The following is a 25555-nucleotide window of genomic DNA, read 5'->3' on the forward strand; positions in this document are numbered from 1 at the left end:
CCCCCCCCCCCCCCATTTTATTCCAAATCCGAAAAAAGAATTTCCATTATTTTTTTATGTTAACAGGTACCGGTGCAAAATACGAGTGCAAAATGGATGTAAAAAAATTTTTTTCTGAACCTCTAGTTAGGTTCGTTTCTGTCTTTGTTTTTAGATCGACTCCTCCCCTCGTTTTGGAGCAAGGCGCGCGATAAATTCTCATTCAGCGTGATTTGCGAGCACGATCCCATTGCTATAACGTCAGCTTAAACGCGAAACAGGGAGACTCCGACTCGATCATGCAAATCACCGACAAATATGAGTATACTATGAAAGAGAGTGCGCGATAGATATTTTAAGCACGAGAGAGGTAAAGAGAGAGAAAGAGAGGAACAAGAGGCCTGAGGCATTCATGAGTGTCATCGACCTTCCAAAACCACCCTCACCTTTCCGCGCCTCTTTCGATCCAACTTCTCTAAAATACTTTTATAGCTCCCTCTGAGCAAAGGCAAACAATAAAAACTGCAAGTTGCCAAAATAATGCATGAGTGAAAAGAAATGGACTCGTACTGCATTAAATTACAGTTTATAAGAGTCGAGAATTGAAGGCTCCAATTTTATGAAGTAATTATGAATTCTAGGACTTCACGCTAAGTTTATTTATATTATTTAATTATAATTACGATACCTAATAATAACTAATAATTATAATTATGATACGAACGCTTTTAAAATTTTACGTGGGAGCGCGAGCCAATCACGCGAAGCCCCCTCCAAGCGACATCGACAAAACGGTCCTGGATAGTAAATTTCAGAGTGGCTTCCGCGAGCCAATCCGCATGACTCTACACGGGTTTCTACTTTTATGCGGGGAGCGCGAGCCAATCACGCGAAGCCCCCTCCAAGAAAAATCGAAAAAACGGTAATAATATTAGAAATTAATGTAATGCGCATTTTAACTTTCATTACTTTTCTTAGTTTACTTACTTTTTTTATCGTTAAATTCCCTTTTTATTTCAACATTAAGAAAATGAGTCAGTCTCAGCATAACATTCTGAAAGCTTATCAAATAATTGTTCAAATGAAATCCGAAAGCTGTGCAGAATTCAAAAAGCAACCGGAGAATTTAGAAACTTGGCCGAAATATAAGGAAGTTAAGCATTTTACGATTGCGGCAACCCCCTTTCACTTGGTCGAAATTATGTTCACTTCATAAAGTGGGACGGCGAGCATGCGCCTGAGGTGGATTTAATTAAATATTTGCACTCGGCTTAATCTCAAATCGTCTCCTCCCTCTTTTCCTGTCACTTTCTGTCTCTATCACCCCTTCTATCGTCTTCCACTCCATTCACGACATCGCACTTGGTTCAGAATAATCACCCAGTATTTGCATGAAGATAATGACCTGCACGCATTTGTTATGCTAATACGACATTTTTAATCGCTCTGATGTATATTGTATGCACAATTCAATATCGCGTTTAGAGAAAGTTTTCCGTATTGCTCTTTTTACAAGTAATGACCACCAAAATAAATTAATTTTTACAGTTTACATTAAATTGCGGTTAAGTGGCGCATATGTGGGGGAAACCGGCACACATATATTTCTGAATTTAAACTGCGACATTGTTTCTGATAGCGTTTATAATTAAAGTTTTACAATTGCTACTTGCAAGCATCTGTAATTTTTACCTAGAAGGAGAATAATGAATAATTATTAAAAATTAATAATTATTGCTTTTACAGTGTCGAAAAATGCTGAGAGAACAAAGATACTTGAGGAACGATAATGTAAGACTTTTCGTCCGCGACCGCGAAATCAAGAATGGGGTCAAGTGTAAAATATTTATTAAACTGAGATACGTAAAGCCATCACGTCATAAGCTTGCGCTTACTGCTTTGTGATAAGAACCTCGGTTACGTTCGCCATATCCCTGCCAAGAAATACGTGCCTCAAGTACATTGCAATTTTCTTGACTTTTGCCCTTATTCGAATATAAAACTAAAATTATCCTTCTTCTGCTTATTCAGAAAAGATTACAGAATACTTTTCAAGGAGAGCTATGTACTTTCTAAAATACTTGCACTTTATTAGCAAATTACATCAAAGCATTAAGCTCGCAAAGTTTTTATTTGATGGAGGTTTTTCAGATAGCGTCATTAAAATAATCTCTTTAAGCAAGTTATGCAGTAGTGATTATATATAGAATATTAAAAACGAAAGAAAATTCAGAATAAATAGAATTAATATAATTAAAAAAGTTTTTATAAAATTAAAACAAATATCTTTACCAATTATATTACATTTTCTACCATTATTTCCTCATTATTGAAATGGTTAATTTTCTAAAAAGTTTCAAAATTGAATTAAAAATTACGCTAGCAGACATTTCAAAAGATTAAGTTTTCCATTTTTTTCAATTTTGTTGCATTTATAGAACCAGATTTACACGCTTCAGAATTTAAAAGAGTATATCTCGAGAGACATTAAACTCTCAGTACTCTTAATTACTCTCAGTACCTCGTTAAGTATACCACCGAGAATGGCAAATCCTCTTTGGTCGCTAAAATTCCTTGTCTCAATCCCTCCTTTAGAGAAAAGGACCGTAAAACAATTTTAGCCCAAGCAGTACACATCCTTTCCACCAGGCATTTTTGTAAATTCGCAAGCGGTGCTTGAATCGCGAATTTTGCTCGTAAATGGGCGTCACGTATTCGCGAATCGAGGTCATTTGGATAAAGCGGGGAAATTTTGACAAAAGTGGCGATAAGACAGGTGACGTTGAAAATGTGGAAACTTCTTTACTTTATTTCAAAAGGGTGCGAAATTTCATCTCTTCACAATCTAATGAAGAAAGATTAATTTTAAATTATACTAGGTACACTACTTTTAGGGCAATATTGATATTAAATTTGAAAAATAGTAAAAGTAGGCGCCGCGCGCCTGCAATAAAGGGTATCGTAGCCTATTGAGAGGTTAACTGAGTCATTTAAATTTTCCCATCCAATAATTTTCCTATCATACAGCCCGCCTTTTGCCTAATTTGCCTTCACTCCAATAATTCCCCTCCTCGCACTACCTTCTGCTTCTTGCATTATCCCTCAATTCCTCAAATTCTTCTTACTCTATTTTCCCTAATATCTATCCCAACTCTCCCCTACTTCTCCTCTCATAAATCTCCCCTACTTCTCCTCCCACAAATCTCCCTACTTCCCCTTCCCTACTCACGCCCACTTCTCTACTACCCCTCCCCACACTCCCCATAATACTCCACCCAACGCTTCACCTACTCTCCCTCTCCTCACTCTCCCTACTTCCCCTAATTTTCTTTCGAATTCACACTCACTTCCCTAATACTCCTCTCCTCACTATCCCTACTTCCCTTACCCTACTGTCCCTACTTCCCCTAATTATTTTCCTTAGATTCTAAGAATTCATCATCTCTATCTTTCCCTCTTACATTCTGCCCGGGAAAAAAGTACGACAGATGGAGAGTCGACCGAAACCACAAATATCACAAAATAATGTTCGCTCTCTATTCTTACCGAATCTGCTATGGTGAACTATAACGAAAACTTACCTGAAACATAGAAAAAAAAATTAATTAAAACGGGATCTCAATTTAAAAATTATTATCAGAGTCTATAACTTTTTTAAAATTTAAAGCAAAGTATTATTATGTTTTCCCTTCAGGATATTTAAAATTAAATTCAGTTTGCACAACCTTCATACCTCGATTGAAATTTTATACACCCTTACAAAAAAATGGAATTGATATTTTCCTATAAATAGGCAAAATCCAATAAAAGTATATTTGTAAGAGTATTTCAATTTACAGGGAGTTTATTTGGGAAAAAATTGAAATCGTCAGTTATTCACTAAAGTAAAATTGCGTTTTAGAGCAGAAACTCTTCTAGCAGTATGGGAAGCATGGTGAGTTAGGGGAAGGAAGTATTAAAGAGGGAGGGTAGCATGAAGTGGTGTTAGGTTGAGGAGATGGGTTGGGAGGGAAATTAGGTAAAAGGCAGAGGTATACGGAGAGGAAAAGTATTTACAAGGGAAGTAGCGGAGGCGAGGGAGTGGAAGTAGGATTAGTAGGAGAGGGGAAGTTTGGACAATTAAGTGAGGTGAGTGGAAGCCTGTAAGAGAGAGGAGTGGAAGCATGATATGTGGGGGAGTGGACGGAGGGGGAAGGGTGATATAAAGTTATGTTAAGTTGGGGAGAAGTGATTGTAGGGGAATTAGATAAAAGGAAGAAGTATATCGGAGAGGGAAAGTATTCGCAAGGGAAGTTGTGGAAGCGAGGGAGTCGAAGTAGGATTAGTGGGAGAGGGGAAGTGTGGACAGTTAGGGGTGGTGAGTGGAAGCATGGTATGTAGGAAGAGTGGAAGGAGGAGGGAGGGTAGTATAAAGTGATGTTAAGTTGGGGATAAGTGATTGTAGGGGAATTAGGTAAAAGGAAGAGGTATACAGGAGAGAGAAAGTATAATAAAGGGAAGTAGTGGAAGCGAGAGAGGGGAAGTATGATGAGTGGGAGAGAAGTATGGATAGTGAAGGATGGTAAGTGGAAGCATGGTATGTGGGAGGAGGGAAAATGGCAGTATTGAAGTAATATTGAGTTTGGGAAAGTGGGGGGGGGGGCTGAGAATGTGGGCAAAGGAAGAGGGTAGGGGAGGGAAAGTATTGCAGTGGAAGATTTGAACGGCTTAATTAACGTTTTAAAAGGTTACGAAACCCATTTTTTAGGCACGGGGCCCCTACTTTATCTAATGATTAATTTTGCACTTGAAAGTAGGATTGAAATTGGCAACTATTATCCAGTTTGTGGTACCCTGTGTGAGTGCAGCGACCGATCTTGTGATATTATTCGAGCCGCCTTTCCGGCTCGTAAGTTGCCAACCCTGATGGCGTGGTGGCAAAGATATGGAGAATTTATCGCAGTCAGGCTGCCTCGACAGAAAGCTCTCCCTAGAAAAATCGGTTTCCCAAAAGACGTGCGAAGAAACCCAGAGAGACTTTCAGGATAAGAACCACACTTCCAGTTTTTATCAGATTGTTTTTATTGATTATATGAAACTGGATGGCCAAGCATATGAAAATTAAGTACTTAGCAAAATTAGATTTTTTTATAGAATTAAAAGTAGCTTTGAATAGATAGAAATTGAAGTAGAAAAGAAGTAGATCAAATATGTCAGACCCATTCTAAAATTCAAAGCATGCACGTTTGGTTGTTTCAGAAGGCTAGAAGTATTTAAGTTGGGAACGTTTAAAAAATTGGAAAATTTACAAAGTTGAAAGCATTGAACTTGGCCACATTTTCAAAACCGAGAACGACGAATTTTCGACGGCATGCTAATTTGAAAATTAAAAAAAATTGGAAACATTGAAGCTGAATGTATCCAGCTAAACCTAAAAATAGTAAATAAAAAACGTAATCAAAAGTAGAGCAAAATTAGCAGTTAAAATTCACCAATTAGCATTATGGAAGAGATTCCTCCCCCAATCGACAAATCCTTCATCGAAAGTTATGCATTTTAATATCCCAAAGCAAAGCACTGGATAATTTGCTTCGTCATATTTAATTAATTGAAACAATGCGTTACTCGCGCAGGGTTTATGCTGGTGGCGCGGGGGAAGGGGCATGGCGAATTCGACGAAGTAGGTCGGGGTTGTGGGGCTTGAGGGGGCTGAACTGTGAACAAGTTTGGGCGAGGGGTGAAGTTACTAACGATGGCTTTTGTGCCGGCCTGCAGGCTTGTATATGTACTGTGTATAAATGAACCCATACAGAACCAAACGAGGGAAACAGGACGGGGGAATGCAGGGATTAAACGGGACTCGAAGCTGTTTATCATCCCTCGTGTTACACGCAGCGCAAACGGGTTGGTTATCCCGACTGCCGTCGACCCTTAGGATACAGGATTAACAAACAGGTTGAGTTTCATTGCTCATGGTCTTGATCGTGATTCTCACATGATTGGCCGAAACTAAATAAAAAAAGAAAGAAACAGGAAGCCGCCAAAATTTCTTCAAGTTTTTCTTCTTTAAGATTGCTGCTGCTTGAGAGCGTCGAGTCCAGATCTGACTATAGCAATACTTTAATCACTGATATTTGCGGGGCAACCTGTAATTCAGTAGTAAGACGCTCTTGCTGTCAGACGGACTCTCTTTAACGTCCGCGCTCTGGATACTTTAGAGAGGTAAATCATAGGCTATAATTGGTTCATCACAGCAGTTAAATATTTTCTTCATCTGCAATTTATTTTTCTTGTACTAATTTAACAGTTATACTTCAATTTGTTTTTGTTAATTTTTGTTTCAAATTGAACCAGAAAATCTATTCTAAATATGGTTTGAACTGAATTTCTTTCACCGAAAGAAAATCAGTATTTTTTTAAAGCCTAAAGGTATAGCTTAACATACCAGGAAGTTTCTGAACATAGTAACATAATTGGTCACAGAACACAAGGTGTTCACGGATATTTAAGCGTAGCAGGTCCATTTCCTAGTCAAAGTGAAGCGTCGATAGCCCGTTTATCGGATGGTTCCATTGTGCGGTACCACCTATGGGTATACAGTGGCGGTGGACGGTAAACCTTGCCGTAAAGTACTGACTCTGCAACGAGCAATGATGCAAATAAGGCCGTGATACGCGCTTCGCTATACCCTGCCATTATCCGACACCCTATGCATTATCATTTGTCGACCTATCGATCGATCTGCGTTCCACGTTCTACAAACTCAACTACGACGGATTGCACGACCTAGACCGAGGTTGTCGGCACGAAGAGCCGCGGGCAATCAAATCTATAACACTGAAAGCTCGCACGTGTCTATATAAATAAACATGATTCAGTTGCTTTAGAAAGGTTACCTCAAAGCTATAATGATGATGCCATATGTCAATTCTTGTTTGATTGTTTTGTGTAATCGTATTACCACTCACGATTAAAGAGGATATACAACAAAGAATCGAGTTTTCCGAACTTTAAATAGTGGGAGTCTAATTAAAAAAATGACTTGTATGAATTCAGAAAGAAAAGGAAGATATCGCTGCTTAGACGTGAAATCGATATATCCTAATAGGTATATATTTATACATATATTGCCTCAATGTTCGCACCTCTTCGACTTCGAGCGGGATCTATAATAATCTGACACCGCTGGTTTCGCTCAGGCTCAACTATTTTTAGCATTACTCAGCTCAGCGCGATCCACTATTGACTATGCTACCATGTCACACACAGAGATAGAAGCCAGCCAGCTAGTCGCCTTTTTCAATGGCACTCGCATGAACTTCACTCTTTAATGCTCGATTTATTTCGTCCCATTAAATATGATTTCCCCGAGTATTTTTTATCCTATCTACTCCACAAACTTCTCGATTATCACCTCCATCCCCTTTCTTCGTGGCTCTGTAACTTGTTATCGATTAACCAGTCGCTTGCAGCAGACCTTTCATTGCGATTGAAGTTGTAAGTTACCCTGGGTTCATGAAGTTAAGGAAGATCAAAGTAATCAGCGCTTTACTGAATTTGAAAGCATTCAAGTTCAGAAACTTAAAAAAAATGTTTAAATGAAGTTTCAATGTTTTCCCAAGTGTATGCAATTGGGATCTAAAAGATGTTTTTACTAAGTAAATCTATATTTTTGCTCCTGGTGTAATCAAGAAGCTTCATCAATCAAAAGCAGAGGTTTGAGGCAGTACCTAGCACGAGACTTTATTAGTCCTAATTTGTAGCGGCAGCAAAAAGAATGATGGAAGGAACAATGGGGAGAACTCCAGTCTAAAAATTAATCGTCTGGATGCGCGTTCTTCTCGGAAGGCCCTTCCCGTGGGCGTCGATAACTATTTTATTTAACCCTGTGGTTAACCGCAACCTGTTGGAGCCCTCGGGCCTTCAAAGTTTAGCGGTTTGCTCCGGAAATACCGCTAACATCGACAGAACGGACCATTAAATTTAAGCTTTCCTCCTTTTCGCCAACATCAAAAACAGCAAAACCCTAGCCCTTAATACTGCTATATCTCAGACACAACATTATAGAAACTTGTATCTCACCTCAAGAAACAATAACAGTGGTAATTGAAATTTGCAGTAAAAATAATGAAAGGAAGCATAAAAGTAGAGAAAGTAGTAAACAGGGGGAAGATTCCATGAGGAGACGCAAAGGTCCAGGACAATGTGGTACATTGACCTCTCATCCACCGGAGGACGAACGAACCCGTTTCGTTCTCTTTGCCCCACCCTTAGAAGCATCTGAGACAGAGGATATCTTTGTGCTTGAATGAGTTCGGAGTCCGATAATACTGAGGTTATGAGAGCGAATCTCGAGAGATGCAACTAAAATTCTAAAATCTAGGTGCGATAACTATTATTCTTTCATACCTGCAAACTCTCCATACATACCTCTTTTAAATCCCATTTTACTATTTTAGACACGTAACTAGAATGACTGCATAAATTCTCTTAATTTTAATTATATCAGAGCTAAAAAAATTTTTCTTTAAAAGGTTGATTGTTTTCGAAATTCTGTTTGAAATAAGCTCAGGGTAAAGCCAATTTGTCTCGTTTTTAAGTAGATTATAGTAAAATGAGCCGAAGAACATTGAAAAATGTTTACTATTTCGGAAGTTATTGTTTCCGTAAATTGAAACACTTTTTTTTGGCTAAGTAGCATTAAAGATATTAAAATTTCGAAGGTTCTCAAATACGGAAGAACTGAAATTTGAAGATATTGAAGATACATCATTTTTTAAATTCAAAATTACCCTGAGGTTCATATAGTTAACGAAAAACGCAAGCATTTTTTTCGACTGAAAAGCCCAAAAGTTTTATCTGATTTTGGCAAAATTTCATGTCAAACACACCCAACAAATTTTCAACTTTTTAGCGCATTTGGAACCCACCCTAAATTAACCCGTAAAGCTATTTTTAAGATCAATTCTGCCATTGTTAGCAAAAACATTTTGGCTTCTCAAATTTGTGACTTTTTACATAATTTTTAAAACTTTAGGGGTACATTTAAAGTTACAGGGATAAAGAATTGTATGTCGCTTGCACCAAGCAAAATGGCCATTATCAACAAAAAAATTTCGACTTAACAAACTAGTATTTTTATAGAATTTTTGAAGCATTAGGAGTCGATTTACAATGGGATACACATGCGCGAGACGGATAAAACTTTTTGAATACTTTTTACATGAAACAAGAAGATTAATTTTCTACCAAAAGAGGATTGAGTTCTCAGCAAAATATATAAATTTTTAACCGCATAATTGAGTTTTGAACACAAAAAGATAAATTCATAATAAAAAATAAAATATTTTAATTTTAAATACGAAACAGTTCAATTTAACCAAAAATACAACTTTTTAACAAACGACTTGAATCCTCGATCAAAACCGATAAATTTGCAGTCAAAAACGAAAAAATGTTCATCCAAAATGTTGAATTTTCAAGCCAAAAAGGCGAATTATCTACAAAATACTAAAGTTTTTCTACCCGACAATATGAATTTTTAACAAAAAAGTTCATTTACAACAACATTTCTCAATATTTGAACTAAAAAAGAAAAATTTTTAACAAAAGAGCTAAGTTTTGACCTAAAATAGTGAATCTCCGATCAAAAAACGAATTTTTCACCAAATAAGTTGAATTTTCAACTAAAAAGATAAATTTTCAACCACAGGAATTATTTTTAATTAAAATGGCGAATTTTCGACCAAAAAATGAAATTTTAGTCAAATAGTTCATTTTAAAATTAAAAACATAAATTTACAACAAAATAGTTAAGTTTCAACTTAATAAATAAATTTTGAATCAAAAAGATGATTTTTTCATCAAGAAGAATAAATTTCTACCACCAATGGCGAATTTTCAACAAAATAGATGAATGGTGAAGTAAATAATTGAACTTATAACTAAATAATATAATTTTTTAAACCAATGGAATGTTTCAATTTTCAGTTGAGAAAATTAATTTTTAAACAAACAAAGAAAAGATTTTTGCACAAAATAGTAAACTTTTCAAACCAAAGTAACGAACTTTTAACTAAAAATGTAAATCTTTAAACAAAAAATGATTTTTTACTATATACTTAAATTTTCATTAATAAATATGAATTTTCAATTAAAAAGATACAAGGATAGTAAACAAGACGGATTACAAAAAATAGTTAAGTTTTGAATCAAAGAAATGAATTTTCAATCAAAAAGATAAAATTTTTAGAAATAACATTGAAATTCTACCGCAAAAGATGAATTTTGTACCAAAAAGAATTACTTGGTAACAAAATTGTGGAATTTTCAACGAAATAATACAATCTTTAAGCACAACATAATTTCTCAGCCATGAATTCTAAATTTAATTAAAAGTTTTTTCAAGTGTAGTTTATTTCAGTTTATAAAAGTTTTATATTATTCTTTGTTTATTTTTTTTAAATTTAAGTTTACTTGAGTTTTTATTTAAATTTGTTTAGTTTCAAAGTTTATTTATTTAACAGACTTTACATGTTTGCTGTGTGTGAGTGGTGGTGAGAGAAGGAGGAGGGGTGAAAGTTACAGAAACATACCTATCGTAATTTATCGAAAATTCCCTGACTCCTAAAAACGAATAATTTTTTTAACTTAAGGCCATGTTACGAATGGGTCATGTGATCAGAATCATATCTTACCGACATTTTTTTGTAATCCGCCTGCCCACATGAAATAAGATATCCAGTTCAAATTTCGAGTAATTAAATAAAAGACACTAAGGAATGTTTATCTACTCTCACATTTCTCTGATTATAAATTTGTTTAAAAAATTATTCTTTTGTGATTATAAAAGTAAAGGTGTAGATAAACGTTTCTTCGTGCCTTTTATTTACATACCCGAATGTACCACTCCATATCTCATTTTATGAGGACAGCAGGATGACAAAACAAATTTCTGTACGGTAGGAATCTAGTCACGTGACCAACTCGTTACATGAGCTAAAATAACACAAAAAATGTAAACTGGAAGTATGTATAAGGGTTGTAGGTTTGCGTGTTATATATAATTAGATCGGATACACGGGCATTAGCATATCATGCATATTCTATGAGTGTTGTCTAAACTTTAAAGTCTAGAGGTGGGACTCATACTGCATCCTATAGTTAGAAATATACCCCTGCTGCGAGTCGACCACGATTTTAACTCGATTCTGCTCTCTCGATTCGATTTACGTTTACGAGGCGTTGACCTTCACCGATAAAGCATCTTGAGAATGCACCGCTTAGACCCAGACGTCAATGACACTCTACATTCTACAAGAAGACAGTTCGATGGTTCGTGCCACAATTCGTAACCATATTTTTTCAATAATTAGTAGAATCTTAGATCACCCTTGATTCGGTATAAAACCCTTCTTTCACAGTAATTTTCAAAGATGTAATAACGCGGAAAGATTTTTTTAAGCGATACCGTAAACCAGGGCTAAGCATCGCATGCGTTCTTAACGCACGCTCAAGCGTGTGCGAAGTAAATCGCAGAGTTCTTCATGCACGCTAGAAGTGTGTGCGAAGTAAATCGTCCAGATTTTCGCATACGGCTGATACTAAGCCCCTGAACCTCAATTCGACTGATTTTTGGAATCGAACTTCTCACGTTTAGTTCCAAAAAACCCCGTTCTCAGCCTTTCTAGAACTGATGGCTCACGAAGTTTTTCAGGGGAGCAGGACGGCCCTCACTGTTTCCGTTTCGATCCCCCTGAAATCAGTCCAAGGTTATTTGAAGGCAACCCCCGACACTTGACTGAAAGCGAGAGTTCGGCGTATTTTAATTTTGAAGCTTTCGTAGCAATAAATAAGGAATTAATTGAAAACAATCAAGAACAAATGGAATCGCTTGTAGCAATATTTTTAACGAGCAAAGCTGAATATAAAGAAGTGACTGTTATTAGTCTTGTTCGAATCATAAAAGATCATAAAAAGATCATTCGCTATAAGCAATTAGAGGTCGGAAAGTGGCCTTTAGCAATACACAGTGAACAATGCGACCACTGAAAGTGCACGAAAGAACAAAGTGGTACAAGGTCAGAGTCACATCGACGATTAAGGTGCGCCTTTCACGATGCTACCGTACCGGAAGTAGGGATAGGATTGTAAGTCCCCGAGTCGATTATGCAACGAGATTTAAATCAGCGAAATAAGGCTTCCACCTGCAAAAGTTTATTTTATAATCGTCCAAAATTAATAAACCTGAATAAAAATTAATTCATTTTTACAGCAACGAGGCCAATTAAAAAATTTCCAATTAATTGAAACGACTTAAGATTAAAATAATTCAACTTAAAAAGATTTACAAATAAAAATAACTGAATATTACCATTATAATTTTTTATGTTTTAATTGTTTATGAATTGAAAGAAGGATAATTTTTAACATTTTTATTGAGTTGGAAGGAAAGAAAATTTTGTTTTCATTTTTTTTATAAATTTGAAGAGTCCCTTGTTCTGTTGATCATTTTATTAAGTTATAAGGGATTAAATATGGTTATTTATTTCTTGTCCGAATTGTAAGAGGCAATTTTCTTCTGTAAAAAATGTTTATTGAGTAAAAGAGAACAATTTTTTATTTTCATTTTTTTTCTAAATTGCAAGAGTGACATTTTTTATTTTTGAGATTTTTATAGAGTTGGACGAAACAAAAAGTCTGTTATTTTTGTTTCTGAATTGGAAAATAATGATATTTTATTTTAAACATTTTAATTAAGTTGGAAGAGAGGAAATTTGAATTTTCAATTTTTTCTGCAATGAAAGAGAAGAAAGCTTTGGTTATTAACTGTTTTTCTGAGTTGAGCAAGTACAATTTTTCCTTTTTAACATTTTTCTTGCGTTGACGGGGAGCGAATTTGCTATTTTTAACATTCAGATAAAAAGTGGGAACTTTTTCTTTTCAATTTTATACTAAATTGAAAGAGAGATATGTTTTATTTTTTACATTTTCATTACTATGAGGTAAAAGGGAGGATTTATAGCTGTAAATTACTGAGCATTTGACTTAAAAATTTCACCATTTAAAATGTTTGATGCAAAATTTAAAAGGTTTAAAATTCAACTAAGTTATACTTTGTGGGATTTAATTTGCAGTTCGGTTTTGATTACTTTAAATGAAAACATTTTAAGTTTTAAATGTTGAAATTTTTTATTTGTAATGACCGTGACAAATTTCTTTGAACCGAAAATAACCGAGAATTTTTTTCTTAATTAAAATGTTCACCCTGTACATATGTACAGTCAAGGCTCACCACTTTCGGCAGGTGTTAAATGACGCGACAAGAGCGTGACTGACACAAAAATTTAAGCCATTTTTTCGTCGGTTTCGAAACCCTACAAACTGCACAAAGTGTCAAGGTCGTTTCGGTCAGTCGGCAGGTCAGGGTTTACCACTTTCGACAGGTGTTGACTGATACAAGTGCATTAAGTATTATGACATTTTTTCTTCAGTTTCTAGGAAGTAAAGTACTATGGCCGAGTTCGAGGAAGATATTTTGTGGACTCTTTTCTAGTCTTTGTGACTGACACAGTCAGTCATGTCAGGCAATGACTGACTTTTGGTGAGCCCTGCAATATGTAGAGAAACTAAAGGACTAGGGTCGAGTTCGAAGAAGAGGCTATTTGACCTAGTGTCGTGACTGACACTGTCAGTCAAATCAGTCAATGGCTGACTTAAAAAGGACTAACCCTTAAAATTTTTCGAATTATTATCATCTTTTTCGTCACTATTAGTGGATTAAGTTATTTTCAAAGAACTCTAAATCACTGATACTTCCTCAAGAAGTTGTCTGCGAGGACACATTTTGTTCCTTCGAAATTGTAAATACTATCTTCAAGGGCTTGAGATATCGCTTCCCTTTAATAATAATAACAACGTAGCGAGGCCAGACCCTCCGTGACGCGGGATTAATCTTTCAAACGCGATCTTACTCGAGCCTCGTTAAACGCCATATCGAGACAATGTTCGATTCTGTGGCGGCAGAAAATGGTAATTAACATCATTTTTCAAGGTTCTATAGAACATTGGATAGTGACTGAAAGTTGAACAGCGATATTCAGAGGAAGACAATGCTCAGGATTCTTGAATAGATTTTAATCTTTGACTGAAAAGTGAGGGTGGTAAAATAATTTAATTAAAAGGTTAATTGGGTTCAAATTTTCAGTTCAGAAATACGAAGAGTTGTTAAAGTTCTTAAAGGGAAATGTAGCCCTAATAGACCCACATCAGACCCTTATAAGCATATAATTAGCACTCGAGCAGCTTTCCATTGACGCTGTTGTAGGACTCAAATAGTTTATTACTAACTCCTGATCAGCGCCCTAAACAGTTCCTGATCATTTTGCCCATTTAGCGTTCCAGTTCTGGCCCCAACCAGTTATCCAATTCATGGAGAATAATCGACCGTAAACTGAAAAATTTAAAATACAAATTATGGAACATAAAATGCATTTAGGATTGTTGTTATTGTTCGCAATACGATAGGATCAATAAGGGTCGATCGATACCAGGCAACCACAAAGAGTCCCGCTCGGTTGGTATCGTTAACCAAGCGCTCGACCGTTGGCTAATTAATTCGCCACGTAACGTAATTACTCGCCAAGCTCGGGTGTGCACTGTGCATCGATAGGCGAACAGAACCAAATCTAGGGCATCGGAATTTCACGGATTTATGAACCACTTTTGAAAACGAAATCTATTTTCCAACACGTGTCGATTATTCTCTCTTGAAAAATCGGAAACGATCTCTGAACATTTTTACGGACAGAATTTTATGAAATTGCAGACTTTAAAGTCCAAAAAGCTCTATAAACAGCAGAAAATAGAGCAAGTTGCTATAAAAATAGGGGAATAATTCTTTTAGTAAAAAAAGACCGGCAAAACAAATTTTTAACAGAATAGTTACATTTTCAACCAAAGAGCTGAATCTGTAACTAATAAAATTAATTTTTAACAAACTAGTTTAAATTAGAACTAATTACTTCAATTTTTAACCAAGAATAATTCTCTATCAAATAGATGAATTTTCAACAAAATACAAGAATTTTCAACCAAATAGTTGAATTTTTAACTAAAAAACAACCAAACTTAAATCAAAAATGGAATAGTTAAATTTACAACTATAAAAAATAATTTTCAACAAAAAAAGGAGGTGAATTCATGACCAAAAAAATGATTTTTGAGCCGTATAGTATATAGAATTTCTAACCAAAAGTATAATAGTAGAATTTTAAATTAAAAGGAATGATCTTTTAATCAAGAATAGTTGGATTTTCCTATTGGTTTCTATAAATTCAATCTGCATTAAAGCAAAAAGAGGTTAAAAAAGAGGAAAAAGAGAGTAATAAGGGAAAAAGTGTGAAGTCTAGAATTGAGGGCAAATCTTTAATTAATCGTTTTTAAATAACTTAAAATGAAAGTAAAGAATGAAAATGAAGATCTATATGTTAGAAAAGAGAATTAAATAAGAAATTAAATTCTTCACAAAATTCCCTGAGCAGGAAAAAAGAGAACACTCTCCCTATCACTTTGTCAAGTTCACGTGAGAGATTGTCTGTGAATCAGATATCAGCCCTAATCAATTAATATAGATTCGTTTTAGGGAGTTCAATGTGTTTTCAAAGGCTCAGAATGCAGGGTAAATCAATTTTTAAAGCTATTAATAAAATCATATATACATCCATTTCTGTAAATACTAAAATAAAAAAAATAATAAAGGTTTCAAAAGTTCCTCCATATGAGCAGGAATTTTTAAAATATCGTATACGCCAAGGAAGAGAGGACTTTTTACGACTCGTGAAGTTTTTCCATACTCGTCTACCGCTCGTACTTACGCGCTCGTCTACCGCTCGTACTTATTCGTCTACCACCCGTACTTACGCACCCGCCTAGCTCTCGTACTTACTCGTCTACCGCTCGTACTTATTCGTCTACCACTCGTGCTTACATACTCTTCTATCAATCATAGTTATACACTCGCTTACCACTCGTACTTACGCACTCGTCTACCACTCGTACTTAAACACTCGCCTAGCACTCGTACTTACTCACTCGTATACCGCTCGTACTTATGCACTCGCCTACGACTCGTATTGAAAAAATTACACTCGTCGCAAAAGTCCAACTTCTCCCCCTCTTTGCATCACATATAAAAAAATATAAATTTCTCCTCTTACCAAAGTTGTTCCATAAGTCAAAACTTACCTGAAACAAAAAAAATATACATTACAACCTCTTTTTTTAACACTAAATGCTTCAATTTTAATTTAATTTGAATATAGAGATGCATAAACTGGGCATTTTTAGATAGTATTTAATTTTCTGAGGTGAGAAGTGCGACATTAGCGAGCGACATTTATTGGACGTTGACGGCCAAACGCGTTGCTGACATACCTAGTTTATTGGCTAGAGACCTACATTCGTACATATACATCCTCGTTCCCAGCCGTGGGAAATTCGGGTCGAAATCTCCTCTCTTTTTTCTATTAAAAAATTTGTCCTTCATTTTTAAATCATACAATTCTTGGAAATTTAAATCTGATTTAATATGAATATGATTATGATTTTCCTATCCTAAAAGACTAATTCTTAAAAAAAATTGATCGAATTTCAAAACAAACAAGATTAAACTTTATACAAAAACAATTCCATTTACAAACAAGTAGTGGAATTTTTATATAAAAAATACGAATTTTATGGAAGAGAGTTGAATTTGCAAACAAAAAGTTAAATTTTCAATTTAGAAAAATTAATTTTCAACCAAAAAATTGAACATTCAAATAAAAAAGAGGAACTCCTTTTCAACCAAAGAAAAAACAAGTTTTTAATCAAATAGATCATAATTTTACAAAAAAAATTAATTTTCGATTAAAATTACGAATCTTCAACTAAAAAAAAATCTTTTTCAACAAAAGCGTTTAATTTTTAACCAAGTTTTTTTTTACAACATAAAATATGAATTTTCAACAGAAATTATACATACAAAAAATCGATTTTTAACAAAATATGTAGATTTTCAACGAAATAATTGAATTTTCAATTAAACAGAAAATGATCATTCAAATTTTGAGTACAAGGAATCAAATTTCAAACAAACTGATGAATTTTCAATTAAAATAATGAATCTTCCACTGAAATATTTCAATTTTATACCAAACAGATGGATTTTCAACCATAAAAGCTTAATTTTCTACAAAAAAAGTGAATTTTTCACAAAGTACATACATTTTGAAACAACAAATTAATTTCTAAATAAATAAAAATTCAATACTAAATTATTATTTCATCTGAGTAAATTGAAATATTCTGAAAAATCTGCGATTCTAGATAAGGTAGAAATCACTTTTTTAAATTCACAAAAACTATTAAAATAATGAAAACTTGAATTTTTCTGCGGTCAGATCGTATGAATCATGGAGAAGAGGGACTTTATTGACTTCTGCATGTTTTCAATCATTGTTAATAAGTCGTTCATACCTACCTTGGTGCATAATATAATTTTTTTTTTTAATTCTCTATCTTTTCACATACGAGAATCATGATGTAAAATAATCCAGTGCAAGGGTCACAATATCGCTTCCGAGATTAGCTTGCATAGATTAGAGGCGATTACATTGTTCTCAGGACTGAGCAAGTCCTCAGAGTACATTCTCCGAGGCATCGTTCCCTCGACAATACACCCACCAACCCACTACTGTGGCCAAGCTCGAGATTAGGATTTTGGTTCTATTCTGAAATTTAGCAGACCCGTTAGACTAACTTACAAGACGAGAACAAGCGTTCTTCGAGATAATGACGCACCAGCCGGAAGCATAATCGTTTCCTTGAATACCGAGAATGATATTGTATCCGTCTACTAAGTAATTAGTAATTAGTCTAGGTAGCTTATTGTCTTTGTGCGGCGGAATAAGTAAATCCTTTTAGTATCCAATGTTTTAATTGTTTCGCAATCAATCGAGAGTGAACTCTCATTTATTCCAAGGTCACTTATTCTAAATCTCTCTCACTCGGATATTCCAAGTGGTGAAGCCCCTTCACTTCCCACCACTGTCCCTGTACGGTCTCGCTAGCGCCAGTGGCTGACCAATTAAAGAGGCTCGATGAACGGGTATCCCTGGTTCGTTGCAAGGACCCACACATGCTTACAGTGTGCACATCGATACACCAGCCAATAAACGTCGCTTGACAAAATCATCCCACGACTCGCCATAGAGATCCGGGCCTCTGGAGGCTTGAAATATCGGAATGTTTACGTTTATTGGCCCTTGGAATAACTGAGAGTTCACGGTACTTTCATGGGGCCCTTCAAAAACTACGTCACGCTTATTTAAAAACTGTCCACCCCTCTTCATTTACGTCACGGATCATTACACAATGCTTTAACCCCCTCCCTCCAGGTTGACGTCACAAATACGAATACCCCCCCCCCCCGTTTTAAATGGAAATATTGTCTTTCATTTCATTTAATAAACGCTTTAAAAAAACGAAAATCACACAAACATTTTAAGAGACATTACAGTCTAAAATGATCTCTAAACCCTTAAGATTTTACGTCGAAATATATTGCATTTTCAAGAAAATAATTTTATTTTTAACACCAAAATTAATTTGCTGCTAGCTGAAAAGACCATTTTTTAAAAATATTGTTTAATTTTCAACCAAGAATTATTTTAAAACAAAAATGCTTTTAATTTCCAACGTAAATCCCGATCGCAATTTCCACTAATGGCCAGGGGTTGGGACGGTGGTGACGATTTGTTGTGGCAGAAGTAAGGCGCTAATAGGGCGCTGGTCAGATTCTGATAGGGAGCCTCCTAGATACTAGGGAGGAGCTTTATTTATGCCATTGTGTGCACGTATCACTAAAATTTCATTAATGCCTATTTAGAAGTTGTACAAGCACAGGTTTGGCGCGAATAAGGCCCTAGACAGGCAAACTATTCAAGTCAGATGAAGACTTGAGATTCATGTTTTGCATGGTGCACTTGCTCGTTTTCTCGCCTCTACACGTGACTAACAAAGTAGATACTCTTGATCTGCCAACGACAAGTGGCAGATGTACAACGGATGGATCTAATGAATATTCAAAGCTCGCTTTACGGTGAAACGCGTCATTTGAATTTAAACGTATATATAGAGGATTATATTATGCCATCGTTTCCCCTTCCATCAAAACTTTATTGTGATTCAGTGTACGCCATTGGCAGATAAATGAACGATTTCATGTGAATTGATATTTCCATATTGTTACATTCGAATTTACTACATGTGCTTTAATTTGCGAAAATAACAATTGTATTTGTTATAATAAATGTCTTTTTCTTGGTTTAAGGTATTCATTCCACTCTTTTAAACAAATACATATAAATAACACACACACACACACACACACACATATATATATATATATTATAATAATAAATAAAAATAATAAATAATATCTAAATAATAAATAGATCAACAGCTTCTAGGAGAAACTTTTTTCACCAATAGGGTGATTAATCATGAAAATAAGGGAATAATAGGAAAATAAATTCTTGTAAGTACAATTAATGTTTAAGTACCATTATTGAATTCAGAAAGTCTGAATATATTTCACTTTCAACAAGATAATTGAAATTTCAACCGAAAACTTTAATTTTCTACGTATAAAGATGAATTTGTAACATATTAGTTGAATTTTCAATGTAAAAATTGATTTGAGACAAAACAGTTGAATTTATAATAAAATAGTTGAACTTTTAACAAAATAGTTTATTTTTCAACCACATAGTTGAACTTTGAAACCAATAGTTGAATTTTTAACAAAGTATTTATATTTTGAACAAAACAGTTGATTTTTCAGGACAATAGTTGAATTTTTAAACCAAGGAGAAGAAAATTAAAAGAATAAAAGATAAATTTTCAACAAAAATGTTGAATTTTTGAAAAAGATTACTTTTTTAGAAAAATAGTTTAATGTTTAAGGAAATCTATGAATTTTTACCAAATAGTTGATTATTCAACAAATTTGTTGAATTCTCGAAAAACAAAAATTGATTCTTAATCAAATAGTTAAACTTTCAAGCTAAAGGGTCGAATTTTCTGGAAAATAGTAGTTGAATTTTCTAGCAAATAGTTGAATTTTCAAATAAGAAAATTTAAAATAATAAAACTGTTAAATTTGCGAAATAGCTGACTTTCTAACAGAATAGTGAAATTTTCAACGTAACAGATGATGATTTTTCAAGAAAATGCTATAATTCCTAAACAACAAAGAATAACCTTCAACCTAAAATAGTTGTATTATCAAACAAATAGTTGGATTTTCAAACTAAGCAGACGCTTTTTTTTAGAAGAATTTCGGGAATTTTTTCTATCCAAACAGACAAATGTTCACCAAACTCATTCAATTTTCGACAAATTGTTGAATTTTTAACAATATTATTACATTTTCAACCAAATGGTTAAATTTTTAAACAAAAAAGATTGCGCGAGTGCGCGAGTACTCAGTCGAGTATATCGCGCAATATTATGCATTCCAATTTGAAACGGTACAGTATCTCCTGAATATGTCTTGGCTATGTCTTGATTGGGGAGTAATCAAAAACTTACCCAAGTCAAATTATTTTAACTCGAGGCCTCATTAAAATTTTAAAGTTGACTAGGTTGCGTGGCAAACGCAACGTTCTCCGAAAAGTTTGCACCTATAATTATACGTTCTTTCATAGCTGTGTTTATAACTCTGCTTCTGCTTTAAGTCCATCGATTACTTGTTCGTAAAAAATAGGAAGTCGAGGGTGCATAACCGGTGTATCCATATTTATATTAGCTGCCTGGATCGGATGCTGTGATTTAAATCAGTAAAGCATACATAAAACTTACCCTCAGACTTCCCTATCTTTTCAGTTAAATCTGATCCCTATGGACTTTTCGACATGATAATTCTCATTTTAATTTTAGAATGAAAGAAGAATTTTCTATCGCTCTGCAAATTAATTTTTTTCATTGTAAAAGTATTACTTTATATTGGTTCAGAAAACTTTGAATTTTCAACAAAATAGTTGAAATTTCAAGCAAAATAAGGTCAATTTTAAACTAAACATTGAATAGTTCAATTTCCAGTTCAAAAAATTATTTTTCAACTGAAAGAAAAACTAATTTTCAACAGAGTATTTAAAATTTTAATTAAACAGATAAATTTTCAAAAAAATTATTAATTATGAACGGAGAAAATGGATTTTCCAACAAAAAAGTTCAACTATCAACCAAGAAGATAAATTTTCAATAAAAAAGATAAATTTTCGATCAAGAAAATAAATTTTCTACCAAGTAGATTAATTTTCCACCAAAAAAATGAATGTTCAACAAAAGATTTGGATTGATAACCAAAGAGATAAATATTCAACTTAAATTATAAATCCTTTTAATAAAAAAAATAATATTCTACCAAAATTCCATTCAAAAAGGCTATTTTTCAACTGAAATGATGAATCTTAATTAAAGAAATTAATTTAAAAGAAAATAGTTTAACTTTCAACCAAGTAATTAAATTTGCAATAAGAAATATGAATTTTCAACCAAAAAGAATAACTTTGTACCAAAAAAAAAGAGTAACATTTTTAAAAAAATAGTTCAACTTTCAACCAAGTAGTTAAATTTGCAACAAGAAACATTATGTTTCAACCAAGAAGATTCTACAAAAAAAAAAGAATTTAAAAAATATGAATTTTTTACCATGTAGTTGAATTGTCAACTAAAAAGATACATTTTTGGTCAAATAGTTGAGGTTTCAACCAAATAGATGAATTTTCAATCAATAGGATTAACTATTTTAAACGAATTTTCAACGAAATAAATGAATTGCCAAATAAAAAATATAAATTCTCAATAAAAATTCATTCTATTTTTTTACCAAATAGAGAAAAGTTCTACAAAAAGAGATACATTTTCAAACAAAAAAGCGGTTACAGTCAAGAGGGGGAAAAATTCTATGAAATTGTTGAATTTTCAACACAAGTAGACGAATTTTCCACAAAAAAACTTGAATTTTCAAAGTAAAGAAGTAACTTTCTAACAAAATTTTTACATTTTTTAAAAAAAATAAGTATGCTTTCAATTAAATAATAACATTTTTAACCAAAGTCGGTGAATTTCCAACAAAAAATAGTTGGTTTTTCAAGTAAAGATGTAAATTTATAACTAATGTGAAGAATCTTTGATTGGATTACTTAAATTTTCAGTTAATAAATGAAATTTTAAACAACAAAAAACGAATATGAAACGCTAGAATCAATTTATTTTTTAAACTGTTTCTATAGATTTAAAGCTTCCCAGGAGCAACATGGAATGTTTTATAAAATTTCTATTTTCAGGATGAGGAAAATATTCGAATTTTCCTATGTTGGGCAATAAATCTCTATGGCTCTGTAAATGAGTTTATTTACCTTCGAAAAGTGTTGGAAGTATTTTTTGAAATTCATAATAAATTTTCGTTAAAAAACGACTGCCAAATTTTTTTGTGAGATAAGTTTTTACATTTTAATATGATCAAATAAAAAAACTAAAAAATCCGAAATCTGTATAAAAATATAGAATAATATAATTTTTACCCAATATCTGTATAAATTTGATCAACTGGAATTTACTGTGTTTAAAATGTTCAAACTGAATCTCATATATGCGCGATTTTAATAATTGAGTAATATTAATTAATCGCTAGCACACATTATTGCTTTGTTCACTTTCAACTTAGCTTGAATGTAAACAAGGGAATAAATTATTCATTCTAATTTCTAATGCCTCTCTTGTTTTAATTTATATTATTTGCTACATTTCATTAATTATTTATGTACTGTGAATATTTATATATTTATTTGTATTTAATAATAATATTAACAATTAAAAACTGCAAAACGAATTTTTCATTAAAAAATACTTTCTTCTGCTCTAAGAGTTTGCAAGAGTTTTTTCTGCGGAGCACAAAAGGCTCGCTAAAAGCCTCGTAACCTTGTGCTTTTTCTTCTATAATATACGTACTAGGGTTGGGGATTTAAGCATAAAAAAATGTATAGAACTATTCTCACAACTTTAATTAGTTAACTGAAACAAAAATTTTTTAAAGATTTTTCTACCATCCAAAAGAAATCAGTAAGAAGGAAAGAGGGAAAAATTACCCTCTTTCTTTCTACCCTTTTCTTTAAACATTTGTTTTTACATTCAGTAAAGAAAAAGTAATCTTGTTATAAATAAGTGTCTAAGTATAGCAGTATAGTTGTTTCTAACTACTTATAGTTCTCTTCGACGAAGAAGGTGTGGATATCGGGACAATAAATATACGATAATAATCAATTAGCACTGAATAATTGTTATTATAAACAATTAAAATTAAACCCAGAAAAATGTAATTGCTGGCCAAGAAAACCGGGAAATCGCATTGTTGTTAAGCTTAGTTTTAATTCCCAGAAGAATAAGAGGGAGCAGTACCCCTGAGACACTAAAAGAATTATTTGAGGTGTTATCGCGAAAGGAAAAGAGAAAATGCAGACGTTAATTTTTCTTGGTCTGGATACAGGTGGGATAGAGATAGCCGCCCACGATGGGTTAAATATATCGGGGTGTTAACAACCAGTTACACGAGAAACTTGTCTTCTATATCAACCTCGGAACCAAATTGCAACGAAAGTAAAGGACACTAGTTCTCGAGTAATTAACTCGAGAAGGCCAATTAATATTAACGCCCGAACGCTTCTCAGTTCGCCAACGCCATCTAGTTGGAATGTTTGGCGACCGAAAAAGAGGCAATACCAGTCTCTTCTCATTTAATTTTCGCGCCTTTGTCTAGGTTTTCGTAGCCTATTCAAACGTTAATTAAGTCGTTCAAACCTCTCCCTCCCATACGTTCCCTCTCTCTCTTCCTTCATTCCTTTCTCCTTTCCTCATATCCATCCTATTACTTCACCCCTGGTTTCCCATCGTTTCCTTAACTTCGTTCTTCTCTGTGTCCCTCTCTGCTTACTTCAAAAGCTAACACTCCCATTTTCCTACTTCCCTTACCTAGCCTACACTTCCGTTCTCCTATTCTACCACACCACAGTAGTATTCTTTACACCTTATATCACTACGTTACTTCACTTCCAACCATTTTTCCTTAATCCTCTTATTTCACATACTCTTCTCTCCTCCTTTACACTCACTTCCCCTACCCTCTTATAATCTCCTCTCACTTACCGTACATCTCCTCCTCCATTTCGCCTTATTTGCAATACTTTCCTTCCTATAACTTCCACTCGCTTCCCTTACTCTCCCTCACTTTCTCACCCGCACTTACCATATTTCCTCTCACCACATTTACTATACTTCCTCTCCCCGCATTTCCCATAATTCCTCTCCCCTCGCCTCCACTCAATGTGCCACTTCCCCAAACGTCTGTCTAACCTGTTTAAGTGTTTAGTTCTGTTTAAATAGTGCAATGTTATTCAATCCACTTTAGCTAGGACACTCAAACCCTTTCTTCTTCCCACACCCCCCTTCCCTGTAAAAACTATATTCCCTTACGCCCACCTCACAGTTCGCTTTCCATACCTTCCCTAACTACTTCCTACTCTATATCCCCCTCTCCTCACTTTCTAGTTAACTTTCCCCATCCCCAGCCATAATTTCCGCTCACCTAAACATCCCGATTACCCTACTAGCCCTCCCCTCACTTCCCATCCCTACCCCCTCGATTCAAATCACTCCGCCTCAAAACCCCTGATATTCTCCTTACCCTACTTGATCAACTTTTATTTCCCCTCCATAATTTCTCCTCACTTCCCCTACTTTCCCACTCCCCCAGGCTCATACTAATTATTTACTGTTTATTTTCCCGTCTTTCCCTATTTTCCCTCTCCTCACTTGTTCTCATTTCAAGATTTCAGCAAAATGTTTACATTTTTTAAAATTATAAAGCTGCTAAATACAAACCGTGTAATTTAACAATTTAATTTAAAACTCCGAATAGGACTTTAGAGTAAGTGGCTATCTCGGCCAAGTCCGGAATTCCGTTTCCAGTCGCTAAACGGTGGAACGACCTCACTTTCGTTCATGCCTCTTTCTCGTTTCTTTTTCTTTTACCTCATTCTTCAAGCCTTATTCGTTTGTGCTTTTAGCTCCTTTCACAAACTTTTCTTCTTTATTCATTCTTTCTTCTTTATTTGGATTGTCGCGGAATTGTACCATTTTTACCCCAATTCAAATAATCGTTAAAGACCCTCATTGAAATTCATAGCTCTAATGAAGCAGGACTTAACGTTGATCGTATTATCTCTTAATTTGAATCTTGAACAAAAAAAATGAATTTATAACAAAGTACTTTAACTTCCAACCAAGTGGTAACATTTTTAATAGAAAAATCTTCAAAAAAGTTGAATTGATCCATTAAGACGAGAATTTTTAACAACAAAAAAATCAATCATTAGTCAAAAATGGTTTAAAAATCAACAATTGTGGGTCCGGATGCAATAAGGGCACATAAAATTTTTTCGTGCGAAAACGAAGTCCCCTGGAGGCTTTAGAAAAAATTTTCGAATTTTAATTT

The 25555-nt window shown here is 34.0% G+C and overlaps 1 protein-coding gene across 2 annotated transcripts in view; it reads right to left on the bottom strand.

Annotated features, from left to right (window-relative positions):
- The window catches only part of LOC117181625 (mucin-17), a 336845-nt gene that overhangs the window by 39532 nt on the left and 271758 nt on the right, over nt 1-25555 (bottom strand). The window contains exon 3 of one of the 2 annotated variants that reach the window (XM_033374499.1): nt 3526-3560. The exons of the other annotated variant lie outside the window; for it this stretch is intronic. The gene's annotated coding sequence lies outside the window, so the exon portion shown is untranslated. The remainder of the gene's footprint in view (nt 1-3525; nt 3561-25555) is intronic. 2 annotated transcript variants of the gene reach the window in all.

This window comes from Belonocnema kinseyi, chromosome 10, assembly GCF_010883055.1.
Source record: "Belonocnema kinseyi isolate 2016_QV_RU_SX_M_011 chromosome 10, B_treatae_v1, whole genome shotgun sequence".
Lineage (NCBI taxonomy): Eukaryota > Metazoa > Arthropoda > Insecta > Hymenoptera > Cynipidae > Belonocnema > Belonocnema kinseyi.